At 40.7% G+C, this 9,905-nt stretch overlaps 1 long non-coding RNA gene across 1 annotated transcript in view; it reads right to left on the reverse strand.

The window, feature by feature from the left end:
* The window catches only part of LOC122789669, a 293,202-nt gene extending 286,112 nt beyond the window's left edge, over nucleotides 1-7,090 (reverse strand). The window contains exon 1 of the long non-coding RNA XR_006362854.1: nucleotides 6,926-7,090. This is a non-coding gene — a long non-coding RNA (uncharacterized LOC122789669). The remainder of the gene's footprint in view (nucleotides 1-6,925) is intronic.
* Nucleotides 7,091-9,905: the final 2,815 nt, after the last annotated feature.

A 9,905-nucleotide genomic window follows, 5' to 3' on the forward strand; every position in this document is an offset into this window, starting at 1 on the left:
GATATATATTATTTGTCATTGAATGGCCATAATGATGTTGACGTTCCAAATTTCAATGTACTAAAGTTAAAACAAGAAACATTGACATCCTCTGCACATGTTCTGAGGATTACCCCAAAGCAGGTTAAACCAACAGCAAGTGTTTTTGTAGGGGCAAGCCCCCCCCCCCCATTCACCTCCATACCACACTCCCTGCCAATTATTTACACTACTTCTGAGAATGCACAATCTCCAGGAAAAGGAATGTTCCCCTACCTCAGGAATGATACATTTGTGGTGCATGTTGATCATCTGTTTCTGTCAACAAAATGGTGCTGACTAAAGAGATATCTATGATGTGCTCAGTGCTCATTTGAGTATAAATACAGTCAGTTACAGATTTGAAAAGTGAATGCTCATATGAGCGAAAAGTTCTTACCTGTAAAGAGCAAATGCTCTTGTGAGCGTACATTCTGGTCTACAGCATTTTTGTTGGCAGCCTTTTCTCTGAGATCACTTATGCAGCAGCATAAGGGAATTTGCCCTTACCTCAATGTTGTATGATGTTGGAGTTGGTATATATAAGTAGCATGGAATGTGTGTGTGGGGGGGGGTGGTACACGGGGGGCTTGCCCTTTCTCTGAGATCACTTATGCAGCAGCATAAGGGAATTTGCCCTTACCTCAGTGTTGTATGATGTTGGAGTTGGTATATATAAGTAGCATGGAATGTGTGTGGGGGGGTGGTACACGGGGGGCTTGCCCTCTGAAAAAAAAAAAAAAAAAAAAAAGGTTTTCATGTTTTTGGATTTGATCATTTTACTGTTCTATCTCTGAACCATGTTTGGGGCTGCCAAGGAGACTGAGGCAGCTGGGCAGTGTAACATTGCTGCACGGGAGTGTTTTCCCTTTAATTCCCTACCTCCTATGTATGAAAGGTCAAGTCTGTCTGAAGACAGTTTAGAAGCTTTATAGTTTTTCTTATAGTGCCCACACCATTCTCCAGTCTGATTCTCTGCTTTCCAAGCTCATTGTTTGAACAAAACAAAAAAAGTTGCTCTCCTTAACTCTGGCATTCCAAGCCAGACACCCACCCTCTCAGCTTATCACTGAAAAAAATGCTCTTCTCCATAACTCTGGAATTGAGCCAGATCCCTACCCCCCCCTTTCAAAAAATAAATAAATAAATAAATATTAAATCTTTTATTCCTTTTAAGACTGTAGCCAACTGATTGCCTCATTTGTAGCAATCAAAGTGCCGCAGCTCCCCCACAAAGTGCCGTAGCACTGAACTGCTTTTGTATACCGGCATTCGAAAATGCCTGTACAACAGGAAGAATGCAGGCGGTGCACTTCACAATCACGCCCTCTGACACCTTGTGCCTGGGGTGGGCAGGAGGTGCACTTCACAATCACGCCATTTGACAACTTGTGCCTGGGGTGGGCAGGAGGTGCACTTCACAATCACACCCTCTGACAACTTGTGCCTGGGGTGGGCAGGAGGTGCACTTCACAATCACGCCCTCTGACAACTTGTGCCTGGGGTGGGCAGGAGGTGCACTTCACAATCACGCCATGTGACACCTTGTGCCTGGGGTGGGCAGGCGGTGCACTTCACAATCACGCCCTCTGACAACTTGTGCCTGGGGTGGGCAGGAGGTGCACTTCACAATCACGCCATGTGACACCTTGTGCCTGGGGTGGGCAGGCGGTGCACTTCACAATCACGCCATGTGACACCTTGTGCCTGGGGTGGGCAGGAGGTGCACTTCACAATCACGCCATTTGACACCTTGTGCCTGAGGTGGGCAGGAGGTGCACTTCACAATCACGCCCTCTGACACCTTGTGCCTGGGGTGGGCAGGAGGTGCACTTCACAATCACGCCATTTGACACCTTGTGCCTGTGGTGGGCAGGAGGTGCACTTCACAATCACGCCATTTGACACCTTGTGCCTGGGGTGGGCAGGAGGTGCACTTCACAATCACACCCTCTGACACCTTGTGCCTGGGGTGGGCAGGAGGTGCACTTCACAATCACGCCATTTGACACCTTGTGCCTGGGGTGGGCAGGAGGTGCACTTCACAATCACACCCTCTGGCAACTTGTGCCTGTGGTGGGCAGGAGGTGCACTTCACAATCACACCCTCTGACACCTTGTGCCTGGGGTGGGCAGGAGGTGCACTTCACAATCACACCCTCTGACAACTTGTGCCTGGGGTGGGCAGGAGGTGCACTTCACAATCATGCCCTCTAACACCTTGTGCCTATGATGGCTGCACCCTTCACCCCACTGTTGCTACTCTTCTTAGAAAATGCATTTGCGAAGACTTAAAAATACAAGTCTGGATTGATGGTTTTGAGTTATAATATAAGCAGTATTTAGGTAAACACTGAATTTTTGGGCTATTATCAGTTTCCTAAATATTTGCAGAAGATCATTGCTGATGGTACATACAGTTCAGTAAATACTGAAATGGGTTTCTTTAACATGATTTTTGGGCTATTATCAGTTTCCTAAATATTTGCAGAAGATCATTGCTGATGGTACATACAGTTCAGTAAATACTGAAATGGGTTTCTTTAACATGATTTTCAGAAAATGCTTAGTAAACTAAGGATATATGTAATTTGCTAGAACAATCACATGCAGCTTCTAACTGTAAATAAGATACCATAGATGCCATTATGTGAAAAAGCAACCTGCATTTCATCTGTATCGTATCAGTAATAAAGTCAAATGAAGTGGTTATATGCAAACTGCACTGCAACAATGTTACTTTGGGTTGCATTTACATTGTGTATATATTACATTTGGAGTGGCAGATAATGTACAGGCACTACTTAATTTTATTTATTTTACATTTGTTGACCGGGATTGTCCAACTGAGCTGAAGAGCCCTTTTTCAGCAGAGGCCCGGGGAGAAAAGCTCCAACATATTATACAATTTTTATTATAAACAAGTAAACAGCAATGTTACAGGATTATTACAAAGCATTAAGTAGCAATACAATGTTATACAGTGTCAATAATCAGGAGTATAGCATAACTATTTCAAGATGTATAAAGAAATGTGTCATTAAGATGAGTATAGTTAGTTTTATCATGATGTAGTTGCATGAAGGCAAGACAATTACAATAGAATGTTTCTCCGAGACAATTTGCTTAATAGATTTTAGAAGACAGTAGAAAGAGTAGTGGAGGAAGATTAGAGAGACCTAGTGAGAAGAGTGAGTTAAGGGCAGAACATAGATTAAGGTATGAGAAGTAGGGGATGTTAAGGAGGGAGAGTGCAATGGCAAGACCAGTGACTTTTAAAGTGCTCTTTGGTGGCAGTCTTAAATTATTTAGGCTGTGTAAGGGTTCTGATTTCTAGTGGGAGCCTATTCCAGGCAATAGTGGGGGGTGATAGCTGTACATGTTGCGTCCAAATTTAGACTTGGTTTGTAGCATGTCTTGGTTAGAGCTTCGGAGAGGTCTGGAGGGAGAATAATGGGAGACGAGAGGGGATAGCGCTGGGCAGTAGGAAGGCTGGTATAGGATAGAATGGATGATCTGGAGCTGAGAGAGAAGCTGGTGGGGTAATTCACGCCAGTTTAGGTGTTTTAGAGAGAGACCGTGAAGGGATTTGTTGGTTTGTTGGGCAGCAAGTTTAGCTACCTTGTTGTAGGTAGATTCAAGTTTGGTCAGGAGTGCTGAGTTAAGATTTGTGAGAATTGTACATTAGACTGGGTAGAAGGTAGGTAAGAGAGTAATCTTGGCTTCAGAGGTAAGGAATTTCTTGTTATGGTAAAGGAGCCCTAGTTTTGAATGTGTCTTTTTGATACAGTTATTAACATTCAAGTCAAATTTAAGCTGATCGTTGATGGTTACACCTAAGAGCTTAGTGCTGGATTCTACCTGAATGGGAGTGTTATTAAGGGACTGTATGGAGAAGGAGGGTTTAATATTTATGAACTTTTTTAGGTAGGAAGAGTAATAGCTTTTTTTTTAGGGTTAAGGATGAGATGGTTGTTGGAGAGCCATGTTTCAACCAAGTTAAAAGATGCCCGGGTAGCTGAGAAAAGCTTAGAGGGAGAGTTGGATGTGGTGATGACTGTAGAGTCATCTGCATATTGCACTAAAGATGACTGAGGGCAGGAGGTACAGAGCTGATTAGTAAAGATATTAAAAAGTAAAGGCCCTAGGATAGACCCATGAGGTACACCCATTTTGACAGGGAGAGGAGGAGAGAGTGCAGAGTGCCATCTCACCGATTGAGATCTATCAGTGAGGTAGCTGGAGAACCATGCAACAGAGGAAAAGTTGAGGTTATGCAGTTTGTGCAGCAGAAGAGTGCGAGACAGTGTTGAAAGCTTTTGAGAGGTTCAAGAATAGGTAAGAAATAAGTTTATGGTCATCCATGGCTATAGAGACTGTGTTGAGGAAGGATAATAGAGCTGTAGTGGTGCTATGTTTGGGTCTGAAGCCTTGTTGAGTGGGTGTAAGCAGATTTTCCTGTATTAGATACTGCATAACTTGTTTATGAATACATTTCTCTAGTACTTTGGAGAGGGGAGAGGATAGCAATAAGTCTAAATTTGGAGATATCAGAGGAGTTACCTCCTTTGTGTATATGTAGAGTGTAGCATTGTTTCCAGATGGAATGGACTTTAGATTTAGAGATTCAGTGATTGATTAGGATAAATACAGGGAGAGCAAGAGTCAGCTGATAGTAGAAGAAAAGTGGAAGGAATATAGTCTGCTGATGCCGAGCATGGTTTTAATTTAGAGAGTAGAGTTTTGATGTAGCTAGTAGGTACAGGTTTGAGGGAGAAGGTATTTGAGGAGATAGTATTAGGAGTAGGTTCAGAAAAGTTGGAGATGTTAGTAGTAGAGGAGTTTGGGTTAGGGTTCAGTAGCTTAGATACTGAATAGATAAAATAGGTATCGAAGATAGTGGCAGTTTCTTCAGATGTCTTGTCTGGGCATGGAGTGGGAGAGCTAAGATGACCGGGATGTAATATTTGGTTAACAGAGTTCCAGAATTGTTTAGAATTATATTTTAGGGCTGTGGGAGGTTTGTTATAGAAGTCGTTTTTATCTTTGTTTGTGTTTTTTTGTCATATTTCTGAGTTCTTTATATTTTTGCAAGTCTGCAGAGAGCTTAGTTTGTGACCATTTTTTCCATAGTTTGTCTAGTTGTAAGGGTACGAGGGGCTTTTGAAACCCACGGTGATATGGTGGACTTAATTCGGACTTTGTGAGGGGGAGCAAGTGAGTCTATGATGCTAAGGAAGGTGGAGTTGAAAGCTAGACTGATTCTTCTAGTGGGAGTTGGGTAAGGAATTTCCAGTTTACTTTAGAGAGGAGGGCATTAAAGGTTTCTGGATGGAAGTTAGAGAGTTTACAACAAGTGATAAATTTAGGAGATTTTGAGAAGTGGGGAGTGAACCTAAGCAGTTTTATAGGGGAGTGATCGCTCAGGGTGTTTGGTAGGGTTTCAGGATTATGATATTTGGAAGGATTAGATACAAGTACCCAGCCAATAAGAGTACTAGATGTGTGAGAGTTGTTTGTATGAGTAGGTTGGGAGATTAGCTATGTAAAGCCATATAAATTAATATGAGTATTAGAGTATGGATTTCTGAGAGTTAACCAGTTAATGTTGACATCCCAAGGAGGATAGTTTCATTGGGGATGTGTTGAGAAAAGTATGAAAGAATATTTTGTCTCCTGAAGGAATATAGATGGCTGCTACTGTGATAGTGGTGTGGTCATTTATTTTAAGGTTAGCTGTAAGCAGGAGAAAAGGATGGGACAGGTTTCATAATGGGGGTGTAGACAGAGAAGGAAGAGATGTAATAGCGAGATATACACAGGTATTTGCAGTAAGATGAAAACAGTTAAAAGGAAACCACAAACAGAAAAACAAAAAGAGTATAGCTAAGAGAGTTGACACTAGGGTAGTGACTAACATAGATGGCAGAGAAAGACAGAGGCAAGGTTTCTAAACAGGTGCGTATTGGGGGGGAGCTCTCAGTGGTATGCAAGTATCCTGTAAAATAGACAGACTACATTGTGGTATGAGCTTAGAACATACTTTGTGTAAACTGGCTATACAATAGAGCACAGGCATAATTCCAGGAGTTGGAGCAGTATCAGGTAAGGTAGATTCACTCTTGAGGGAATACACTTCCCTTTAAAACCTAGGGAAAAAAGGAGTGGAGAGATAGTGTTGAATATAAAAGCTTAGGGAAAAAAACAGGGGTACTATACATGCAACTACTGATAACAGCTAGAGAGGAGTTAGTTAATGGAGATAACATTTGAAAATAAAATACATATATTAACTTTACAATTTAGAGCAGTAACTTAATTCTGCTATAACACTTTCACAAACAATGGTAAAAAACTATTAACCATGATGTCTTAGTGTAAAAACAACTGACAAAAATGTCTGCTATAGTTCATGTAAAACATGTGCCATTTTGTAGTTGAAATAATCCAACTGAGATACGAGAATATAGCGAAAAAGAAGTTCTATACTTTAACTCTTGAATTCTACAAGCCAGGTTAAGGAGTTAAAACAATTGGCAGTCTCACAGCAACAGAACTTAGAACTAAACAAAGTGAGCTATACTTCACATTCATAAGACTGCTACTAAAAGTATTTGACATAGACAACATGTAAAGCAGTCACTGTACAAGTTAAATGCCCAATAATGCAATACCTAAGATTCTACAAACCAACTGTCACCAGTTAACACTTCTAAAGAAATTCAAACTGCAATCTACAGATATATGGTAGAAGTGTACAAAAAAGCAATTGCTACACAAGTAGAAATATATCCAAAAGCAGATAAAAAATAACCTTTATCAATTTATGTACAGCCTTTCACTTGTGTGACATGAGACAATAACTCAGCCAAACCATGACTTCACAAATATTTGAAAAGGTGCTTACCAAAGTCCCACAAATAAGTTGCAACAGCATACAAAACTCTTCCAGGTAAAATAAATGCTGAGTACAAGCGAAAAGTGGTTTACATCACTAATATTAGGGACCTGCACGCCACAGACTAGTAGGAAGAGGAAAACAAAATGGTGCAGAAACACTAACAGTTTAAAAATGCCCCAGAGGATTAAGGGTAATAGAGAAAGTGTGGGATGCAGGGAAATGTAGTATATGCAGAGTGTGATAGACATGAGAGTAAAGGGGTATTCTGGGCCAGGTAGAGTCACAACAAGAACCAATCAGCAGGGCAGGAGGGAAAGAGTAAGGAGCACCCAGTGAGAGTCAGAAGCTAAGTAGAAGAGGTGGGGAGGTGTAGACAGAGAAGAAAGAGATGTAATAGTGAGGTGTACACAGGTATTTGCAGTACGATAAAAACAGTTAAAAGGAAACCACAAAAAGAAAAACAAAAAGAGTATAGCTAACTAAGAGAGAGCTGACACTAGGGTAGTGACTAACTTATAGATGGCAGCGAGAGACAGAGGCAAGGTTTCTAAACTGGTGAGTATGGGGGGGCTCTCAGTGGTATGCAGGTATCCTGTACAGTAGACAAAGTAAGACTTCTTTGTGGTATGAACTTATAACATGTTTTTAGTGTAAACTGGCTATGCAATAGAGCACAACCATAATTCCAGGTGTTGGAGCAGTATCAGTAAAGGTAGACGCAGTCTTGAGGGAATACACTTTGCTTATAGTGTAAACTGGCTATATAATAGAGCACAGGTGTAATTCCAGGCGTTGGAGCAGTATCAGTAAAGGTAGACGCAGTCTTGAGGGAATACACTGCTTTTAGTGTTAACTGGCTATATAATAGAGCACAGGTGTAATTCCAGGAGTTGTAGCAGTATCAGTAAAGGTAGACGCAGTCTTGAGGGAATACACTTTGCTTATAGTGTAAACTGGCTATATAATAGAGCACAGGTGTAATTCCAGGAGTTGTAGCAGTATCAGTAAAGGTAGACGCAGTCTTCAGAGAATACACTTTGCTTTAATAGACTTCTTTTTTTTTTCTTAACAAAACTAGGGCTGTACAACCCAGTTTGAATTTAACAGCTTACGACCTTCAAACTTTAGTGGTGTGCCATTCAGTCCATGGCTCAAATTAAGCAACATTTTCTTAAAATGTAACCACCTGTTTATCTCTTGACTTACCCTTGTCTGCATTTTTTGGAGTTATAATAATGGCAGCTCAAAAAAAACTTTACAGTTTACATGTTCTAATATCCCAATTCTATCATTATTGGTTAGTACATTTTATTTCATTTATTGCTGTTAAATGTTTAAGACTTTACAAATTTTAAACCTAACTCTTAAATAATATAATTTAAAATAATCCTTGTATGGTCCTAAAAAAATTGTGCTGGGTGTAGGTTGCTAATGTATTGATAACAGCCCTGGCTGCACTCAGCCTCTGTTCTCTGACTACTCCAGAAACAGGTACATTATGAATGTCAACTTGTGTGTGTGTGTGTGTGTGTGTGTGTGTGTGTGTGTGTGTGTGTGTGTGTGTGTGTGTGTGTGTGTGTGTGTCCGCGTGTGCGCACGCACATGCTCATTCACATGTGAATGTGTTACTGCTTGCAGCTGTATGCACAAGTATGTATATCTGTATATGCATCTGTCTGTCTGTCTGTGTGTAGGAGGAGTGAGTATCTGTATGTGGTCTGCTATGACCAAGGGCACTCAGCTGAGTGATTTATAGTCACACACATTCTCACTTAATGAGATGTGCGTGTAGGTCTGTCATGACTATGCATCAATAAATAATGGACCAGTTAAACTTGGCTTATCCCTGCACTGCAAGTTATACTGCTATGCTTTTTTTCGTATGAATTATGGCCCTAGTCTTATTTTGCATTTTGCGCTCATTGGAGTGACGTTATCTAAAGAATAACAACCGGCAGGATGTGCTCTAACCCAAGATATTGTTGTAACTTGTAAGGACATGTGAGGCTGAAAATAAAGCTGAGTGCTCTACAGACCTATAGCCTATGACAATGCATACCCTTTGTTTCTTATTCCTCGTTAATAATGAACATACTGAGAAACAATTTAAAAAAGATACAATCACTGTGTTTTCAGCTAAGACAATTCCAGGGGATATTATCACTGCTAATGTCCAACCAGTACTGGGGATTCTTCCTTTTCAGATCATAATATGATATACTAGACAAATTCGTTTTACTCCATATGCCATTAAAAATTCCAAAAATCTAAACAAATGATGTTCAGTGCATTCATCTTAGATGGATACAAACTCATTTAGACTGCATTACATCCTGCTATCTTATAGGAAGAAGTTTACAGCCTTATATCTAAATATCTGGAAACACTTCTCTTTCTGCTTTTCAGGCAAGTGTGGGGTTAATGCATGCTCCATTTCTATTGATAACCTTAATACCTCTTCAGTTCTGTAGCTGGTATAAATGCTCAATTGCTACTTATTCAATATTGTAATAACTGCTACTAAAGATTCCAATATATTGCTGTCTTCTCTTATGTAAACTTCCTTTACATTCTTTATACTCTCACTGGGATTCAGTAAACTCTGCGTAAGCTTTGTGCAAAGTCTTTGTGGAGTTTACATGTGTGCATGGTGATGTGCAGTGAGCAGCAGCGCTACTTACACATTCATGCCGCACACAGTGTCTAGATGTAAATAAGCATGGTTTTGTGTTTGGCAACAGTGCTGCTGGGCAGGAAACCATGTAAAGCAACATGGACAGCAAACCTATTTACAGCAGAGCACAGTCTGTTACCGTGTTTGTGTGCAGTGCCACAATGATCACCAAGGCTTGACATATAAGTTTCCATAGCTGTCAATCTCTTAGTGCAAGAAATCTGGACAAAGGCCAACATCATAGGGGGACAATGACCCAGAAATAGGGACAGATTCCACATATTTGCATGTTAGAAATGTGCTAGAATAACA

This window comes from Protopterus annectens, chromosome 15.part0 (assembly GCF_019279795.1).
Source record: "Protopterus annectens isolate FY-2018-M chromosome 15.part0, PAN1.0, whole genome shotgun sequence".
NCBI lineage: Eukaryota > Metazoa > Chordata > Ceratodontiformes > Protopteridae > Protopterus > Protopterus annectens.